Source organism: Gavialis gangeticus, unplaced genomic scaffold, assembly GCF_001723915.1.
Source record: "Gavialis gangeticus isolate Ggan-Ray unplaced genomic scaffold, GavGan_comp1, whole genome shotgun sequence".
NCBI lineage: Eukaryota > Metazoa > Chordata > Crocodylia > Gavialidae > Gavialis > Gavialis gangeticus.
In genome coordinates this window covers 143,278,838-143,286,181 of record NW_017728992.1, presented here as the reverse complement: position 1 = coordinate 143,286,181, position 7,344 = coordinate 143,278,838, and the positions used below count along the sequence as shown (strand labels likewise).

At 43.8% G+C, this 7,344-nt stretch overlaps 1 pseudogene; it reads left to right on the top strand.

Moving 5' to 3' along the window:
- Window positions 1–249: 249 nt before the first annotated feature.
- On the top strand, window positions 250–1,181 carry LOC109298882 (annotated as a pseudogene).
- Window positions 1,182–7,344: the final 6,163 nt, after the last annotated feature.

Below are 7,344 nucleotides of genomic sequence, written 5' to 3'. Positions count from 1 at the left end.
AAAAAAAAAAAGCAAAGTGCTGCAACTGAGCATCATCTGTGTAAAATGCCATGTATTCTGAAACTTTATATTTCCTTAAAGATGAATTCTGACCAAATTTTTTATTTGTGTGTGTGCATGTGTGTGTACCTTTTTAACTAAAGACATGCGGTCTTTATAGGAGAATCAGATTGCCATTTGTTATTCTCACCCTGACCTGCTCCTTAATTCTTCCATCCACAGGCATTTTACAGTGCACTGAGAAAGACCATGTCCAACCAAACCACCATGACTGAGTTCCTCCTCCAGGAATTCTCTGAGAGTCAAGAGCTACAGATCTTACACTTTGCCATCTTTCTAATAGGATACCTGGCAGCTCTGATGGGGACTCTCCTGGTTATTATGGCTATAGCCATTGACTACCACCTTCACGCTCCCATGCACTTCTCCCTCATAAATTTGTCCATCCTAGACCTTGGAATCATCTCTTCACTCTTCCCAAATCTGTGATGCATTTGCTGTTGAACACCAGCTCAATTTCCTATTCTGGATGTGTTTCTCAAGATTTCTCTTTCTCTTCTTCACTACAGCCACCTTTTCCTCCCTCACTATTATGGCGTATGACAGATATGTTGCCATCTGCAAACCATTGTATTATAAAACCATTATGAGCATGAGAGCCTGTTTCCAAATGGAAACTATTGGGTGGGTCATTGTCATTCTTAACTCTGTACTGTGCATTGGTAATACTTTCCGGTTACCCTTCTGCCACTCCAACATCATCAGCCAGTTCTTCTGTGATGACCCCCAGCTACTCCAGCTCTCCTGCTCTGATTCATACACCAGTGAATCCGGGATTCTTATTTTTAGTGTCTTCTTAGCATTAACCTGCTTTCTTTTTGTCTGTATGTCATATGTTCAGATCTTCAAAACCGTGCTCAGAATCCCATTTGAAAAAAGGCCTGAATAAAGCTTTTTCCACCTGCATTCCTCACATCCTAGTAATCTCCTTATTCCTTTTAACTGGCTCCTCTGCCTATCTAAAGCCTATTTCCAGCTCTTCATCAGTTCTGGATTTCATAGCAGATGTGTTTTATTCTATGATACCTCCAATACTTAATACTATCATCTACAGCATGAGGAACAATGATATAAAAGTTGCCTTAGGAAAACTGCTTGTTTTCAGGTTATTCAAGAAGTAAAGATATCCACCTGTATTTAATGATTGAACTGTATATCTATACTTGTTTGTTGGTGTGACCATATGAAATGATTGGAGCATACTATATAAAGTCAGGTGTTTACCTTAAAAAATACTTAGCTTTCTTCCATTATAATTAGTGGCATTCATATTGGTTCATGTCATATACCAGTAATAATAATATCCACCCAACTAATTTTTATTTATTTATTCATGGATTTATTTGATTTGTATGCTGCCCTCTGCAGAAAGGCTGAGAGAAGATTACCGAAAAAAATCACAAAAAAGATAGCACAGTAAAACTATAATAAACAATTACCCCCCAAATAACCAAAGCTTAACCCCACCTACCAAAAGCCTTCTTAAATAAAAAGGTCTTACCCTCAGGCTCTGGTAGACCTCAAGAGATCAGGAGCTCCAAGCTGAGAACAGCCTTCCCTGTGTTTTGGCAAAGTGAACTTGGATGTTACTTGCAAAAGGTTATTCTTGGCTGACATTAGGGATCATGATGAAACTTAAATGAGACAGTCCCTTAGGTGTGTAGGACCAAAGTCATTTAGGGCTTTACAGGCCAAGGCCAGCACCTTTAATTGCACTTGGAAAGATAATACCATTGGAGACTGGAGCACTGGAGTGATGTGCTCTCAGCCACCCCACCCCCATCAGAAGACAGTATGGGGTTATGCAGCAAGGCTGTCACTGCTTGGAGTTATTCAAGGAAACCAATGATGCATGGAAAGTGGAGAATTTTGCACGGCTGGAGGACAGAAAGTCCAGTGGCTGGTTAAAGGAAGAGCAGTTTAGAGCTGACTCTGGATTTTTTCCCCCCCAGATTGATGGGGAAAGATATGGGCTGCTTGTTAAAGTAAAGTTGTTATAATGGAGGCAAGGATTCATTATAGTAGAAGTATTGCTGCCATTTTGGTGAATCAAGTCAATGTATTCTTTATATATTCTTATCATACTTTACTGAGGCCTTGATTTGGAATATCTGCTCTCTTATCACCCTAAGGAAATAAATAAAAAAGATTTGACTTTATGGAAGTTCACCACCTGACGGCTCTGGGAGGTATCATATCTACTTGATTCTAAGACAAGGTCCTCTCCCCCATTTAACATGGAGGAGAATGCCCCTTGTCTTACAATCGGGTAGGAGAGTAGTAATGAGTGGGTTGGCAGCCACTGCACCTTGGGCTGCAACCTCTACCAAAGGTCATGGCCATAACTGCAGCTCCTGCTTGCCCCCTGAACCCCCTACTGCCTCTGCACTCTGCCATATCTACCCTGCAGCCCCTTCCTGTCTTTTTCCCCCATGGGCAAAACTGAAAACTGGGGAGAGCACAGAAGTCTGCCAGAAAAGGATAAGAGACAGTGAAGAGTGACCTTTGCTGATGCCCTCTTGACCTGACCAGCAATCTACCCATCTAGCCAGAAGGACCAGCCATCCACCCCTTCTGGAAACAATACCACTTGGAGGAAACCTTGACTGGCCGTTGATGGCAGACTCCAATGCATAGGATAGGTATACCTGACACCAGTGCTCTATTGCAGTTGCCACACATGTGTGCGCGCGTGTGTGTGTGTGTGGGGGGGCATTTAAGCGACAGTACCCCTCATAATTTGAAGGTTTGCATTCATGATTTTTTACTCTATCAATTTTGCACATACCATCTAATAAACCAGAATTTTAAGGATCCTGGGAGTTGGTCATTTGTAGCCAACACTAGGAGGGTAGTAAAACACTGGAACAGGTTACCCAGACATGTTGTGGACTCTCCATCCTTGGAGGTTTTTAAGACCTGACTAGAGAAAGCCTTGGGTGGAATGATGTGGCTAGGAAGGGGCCTGCTTTACTGGGGGGGGTTGGAGTAGATGACATCTGGAAGTCCCTTCCAACCATCATTTGCTATGATTCTTTGGGCGTCTATACACATGCAGGGGAGGCATATACAAGGATGCTCAAACTTCAGTACTTTCTTTAAGGTTCTTTAGGTTAAGTTCTTTAAAAATGAATATACATACCATAGATTCATGCACATTTTATGCCTTGCTGTAGTTCTGTGAAGTAGGTGGCAGGAGGTGCGCTAGATACCGCATAATCTCATTGCACTGTTCAAGCAAGTGAACAAGCAAGTGAATGAGTGAGTGGTCTGTGGCATCTCCTTTGTTATGAAGAAAAAGTAAAGGAACAGAATTGAAATCAACTTGGTCAATCTTTCTTTTTATAATTTTCGCAACACGCTCCATGGAGAAAGTGAAGGAGGGAGGCAGTGAGCGAGCAGTGTAGACAAGGGGTGTAGATGACATTCTATGCACTGTGCTATCCCAGAAATCACATCTGCAGATGGGTGGACATGGGAAAGTGGGACTCCTGATGTGGAAGACAAGACTTTCCCCACACCCCATGGGCCAGGAACCCCTAAAGAGTTCTGCACCCAGAGATAAGAAAGGGCTTCTCTGTTCTCCAATCTACTTCCCAGAGCCAGAGGAAGGGGAAGAGGGGGTGCTCTCACAGTGAGGACCAACTGGCATACTGTACCCCTTAATGTGCAAGTGGGCACACTCCTTTCCTACCCCATTACCCCCCCCACCAATCACCCCCAAAAAGAGGTCAGCCACCTGAGACCCCATGCAGCCAGCCCACCACAACACTGGCAGGCTCACCCCCAGGTTCCCCTACACCCAGAAGCAGGAACAGCGAGAAATACACCCATGCCCCACTATCACTACATGGCCATGTCACACCTTCCTCCAGAAAAGGGGAAACCTCCAATATCCCTGTAGCCCCCCCAAACCCCTGCCCACCAGATCAAACTGGGTTCCAAAAGACCCCCACCCAGGGTTCTGTGCACCCTTGGGGGAAGCAGGTTTCAACACTCATACCACCCATCACAGTAAGGGGGGAAACCCCTCCCCCATGAGACCTCCCTGAAGCCCTCCCCAGACTGTAGGCAGCATGTGGATTGTTGGAGCACTACCCTCCCATAAATGCTCCAGCAGAGTGCTCCATGAGCTCTGGCTAGGGCTAAAGCTTCTGCCCTGGCTCTGCTCTGTGCCCCTCCATGCCCCTGAGACTCCCCAGCACCTCTTCTCCCCATATGAAGCTCTTTGGAGTAAGAACTTTCTGTTCATGGGGTTGATGGAATGAGGAAGTCCTGGGACGTTGTCCAGCTGCTTCTTATTAGCACCTGGTTAATGCAAAGTGAGTGGCTGACAGGACTGGGTTCTCACTGCATTCACAGTTCAAACCCCAGGTGCAGCCTCAATTCCCCCTCTGCCCCCCTCCCCTACTCTGATAGAGCAGGACACAAATCTAGAAAAAAAATATTAAAAATAAAACAATAATATATAAATCGCTATATGTATATGATAACAATGAGCCAGCCAGTTCACTTAGGAACTTTCTTAAATGCAACTGGGCACCTCCATGCACCTTTGGTGGCTAAATCCTGTTATCATTATGGCCCACATAAAACAACAGGCTGGACCCAGTGGCTTGCTGTTCATCTCTGGGTGAAATCTGGAGGTAAGAGTACAGAATTACCTGGGTCCTCTTCACTTCAAAATCTACAGAAATATCTACCTGTTGCCCTGTGCTTCTGAGCAGTGCAGGGCTCCAGGGACTGCATCCCATGAGTCCTAAACGAAGAAACGTGGATAAATTGCTTAGCTTCTGCTTTAAAAATTTGGGCCATGTCAGCTAGAAAAACTAGTCCATCTGAAGAAATAAATCAGATTTATACAATTCTAGCAGCTCAATCTCTGAGTGACTGTGGGCTGACAAGGTATCTTTGGCCTTGTCCTCCAGTTCCTACAGCTTTCAGGGAAAGAGAGATAAGATATATCAACAGATGTATTATGAGTAAATAATCCTGGCACATGAGTCTCAAATGCATCAGAGGTTGAAGAAAATGTCCACAAGAATCATCTCAGTAAGTTCATTATTTCTATTAAATATATGGTCTGGTATTAATACAGAGATTTAATTAGAGATTATTTATATAATTGCAGTCTATAATCATTGAGATTCCTAGTATTTATTTAATTAAATATTTGAATTTGTTGAGAAAAAAATAGTCTCTGCAGAACATTTCAGTTTTTCATTAAAAATATAGAAAATATACAGTGTATGTGTGTGGGGGGCATGTATTTACACATATAAAATGAAAAATTGATATTTTATGCAAGGGATATTTTTGTATATATATACTTTCACTGCAGATTTTCAATGGACATGGAAAATGCAAAATACAAGCTAAAACAAGCACTGCTTATAATTTTTATTTCATTAAGCTTTGGAAAAAAAATCACACTTTTTCTGAGAAGAATCTGCAGCGAGGTTTTTTTTAGCTGAAAATTCAATTTTCTGTAAAAAAAAAAATCAGTAGAAAAAATTACCTGTAGCCTTAAATGTTAACCAGTTCTAGACAATATCAGTACTGCAAATGAATACAGTCATCATAAACCAGTTCAATTTATTCACCTTTGCTTGTTTGTGTTCCAGAAGAATATCTGTAAGGAGTGTAAAGGCAAGTAGGTAACCCAGTTGTTAACCCACAGAATTTGTTTTATATCTAGGAAAACATTTCAATTTAGGTCAGGACTGAACCAACCAACCAAAGCTTATAATCCTAAATTAGCCCAGAAGGGGTCAGAAAGGTCAGTATGATAAGAAACAAGATCTCCATCTCCAAAACTAAGTGTATTTGCTCCTGCTGCAGCAGGCTAAATGCACTCTGTGAGCAGGTGAGTGTGGCATGAAGGCCGTAAGAAACAGTGCCTCCCTAAAAGAGTTTGCAACCCAAGTAGAAAAGTGACACAGTGAAGAAGGAACTGAGGGATGGTACAAGCTCCTCTCTACTGAGATGGTAGCTGAGCTGGGTTAAGAAGCCGTGTCAATTCAGAACCAAATGATAAAACACGATGTGGAGAGAGCTTGGTGTTCAGTTGTAATCATACCATAAGAAATAGGGCTGACAGTGCTGCTCACGGATGGCCCAGGAAGAGAGAAGGATGCTCTGGTGGCATTTCAGTGTTATTGCTTCACACCCTATGACAGCCCTTTTTTGTCACGGAGATGCAAAGGTAGTGTGTGCTTGGATTAGGGCTGGCCTTTGATGTATAATGTTCATCTCATACAGACCCTTATAATATCTAAACTGAAACATTTCCCTCGGCTATACGGTCGCTTATCCAGCTTCTAAAGTAGAAGCATTAGGTGCTAGTGCCTCTTTACTCAGCACTGGTAGGTCCCATCTACAGCATTGTGTGCATTGCTGGGTTCCACCGTTCAAAAAGGATGTGGAGAAGAGAAAAAGGGTGTAAAGGCAGGCAACAGTAATGGTAAGGGGCTTGGAAAGCTATTTGTACTTGGAGAGGTTGAAGGATATAGACATGTTCAGCTTATGGAAGGGCTGATTAAGAGAAGCAAAACCAGTGTTCAAATATCTGAAGGACAGTAACCAAGAAGTGGGAAAATACCTTAACTGTCTTGCTACAGAGAGCTGGACATTGTGCAATGGCTTGAAATTACAGCCCAGTAGCTTTAGGTTGGATATCAGGAGGAACTTCTTCACTGCTAGAGAAGTGAGGCAGTGGAATAGTCTGCCCAGGGAAGTTATGAAACTTCCCATACAGGGAAAGCTCTGACTCCAAAGAGCCATATGTGTTTTACCCACTTCCCCCAAGGTTGCATGGGACCCTGCAGGGGGAGAGGGTTGGGGGTCTCTGTGGCTTTGGAGGGTGTCATGGGTGAGTTTCCCACCGTCGCTGCAATGGTTATGGGGGAGGGAGCAGATGTTTCACCTGCAGCCCATAGCGTGCATGTGACCCTATGGGGTGGCTTTTGGGGGATCTCTGTTTCTGGCAGGGGCATGGAAAGGATACAATGCAGAAGCCGCAGCCCAAGCTCTGCCGCTGGGAGCAGTGGCAGTGGCACGGAGGGCCTGCTGGAGCAGATGATGGGGGGGGGGGCAGTGACCCTCCTTCAATTCACATGCTGACTGGCATCTGGTGGGGCATCACTCAATTTGAGATCTTGCTGCTTCAATGGGAGGATTGACTGTCTTTCTCTCTCACAACAGCATTTATGGAAACCTGTGGGGGGACTTTCTGGGGGTCTTTGGGGTTTGGGGGGGTCTTGTGAGGGGGTTCCCACTTCTGGG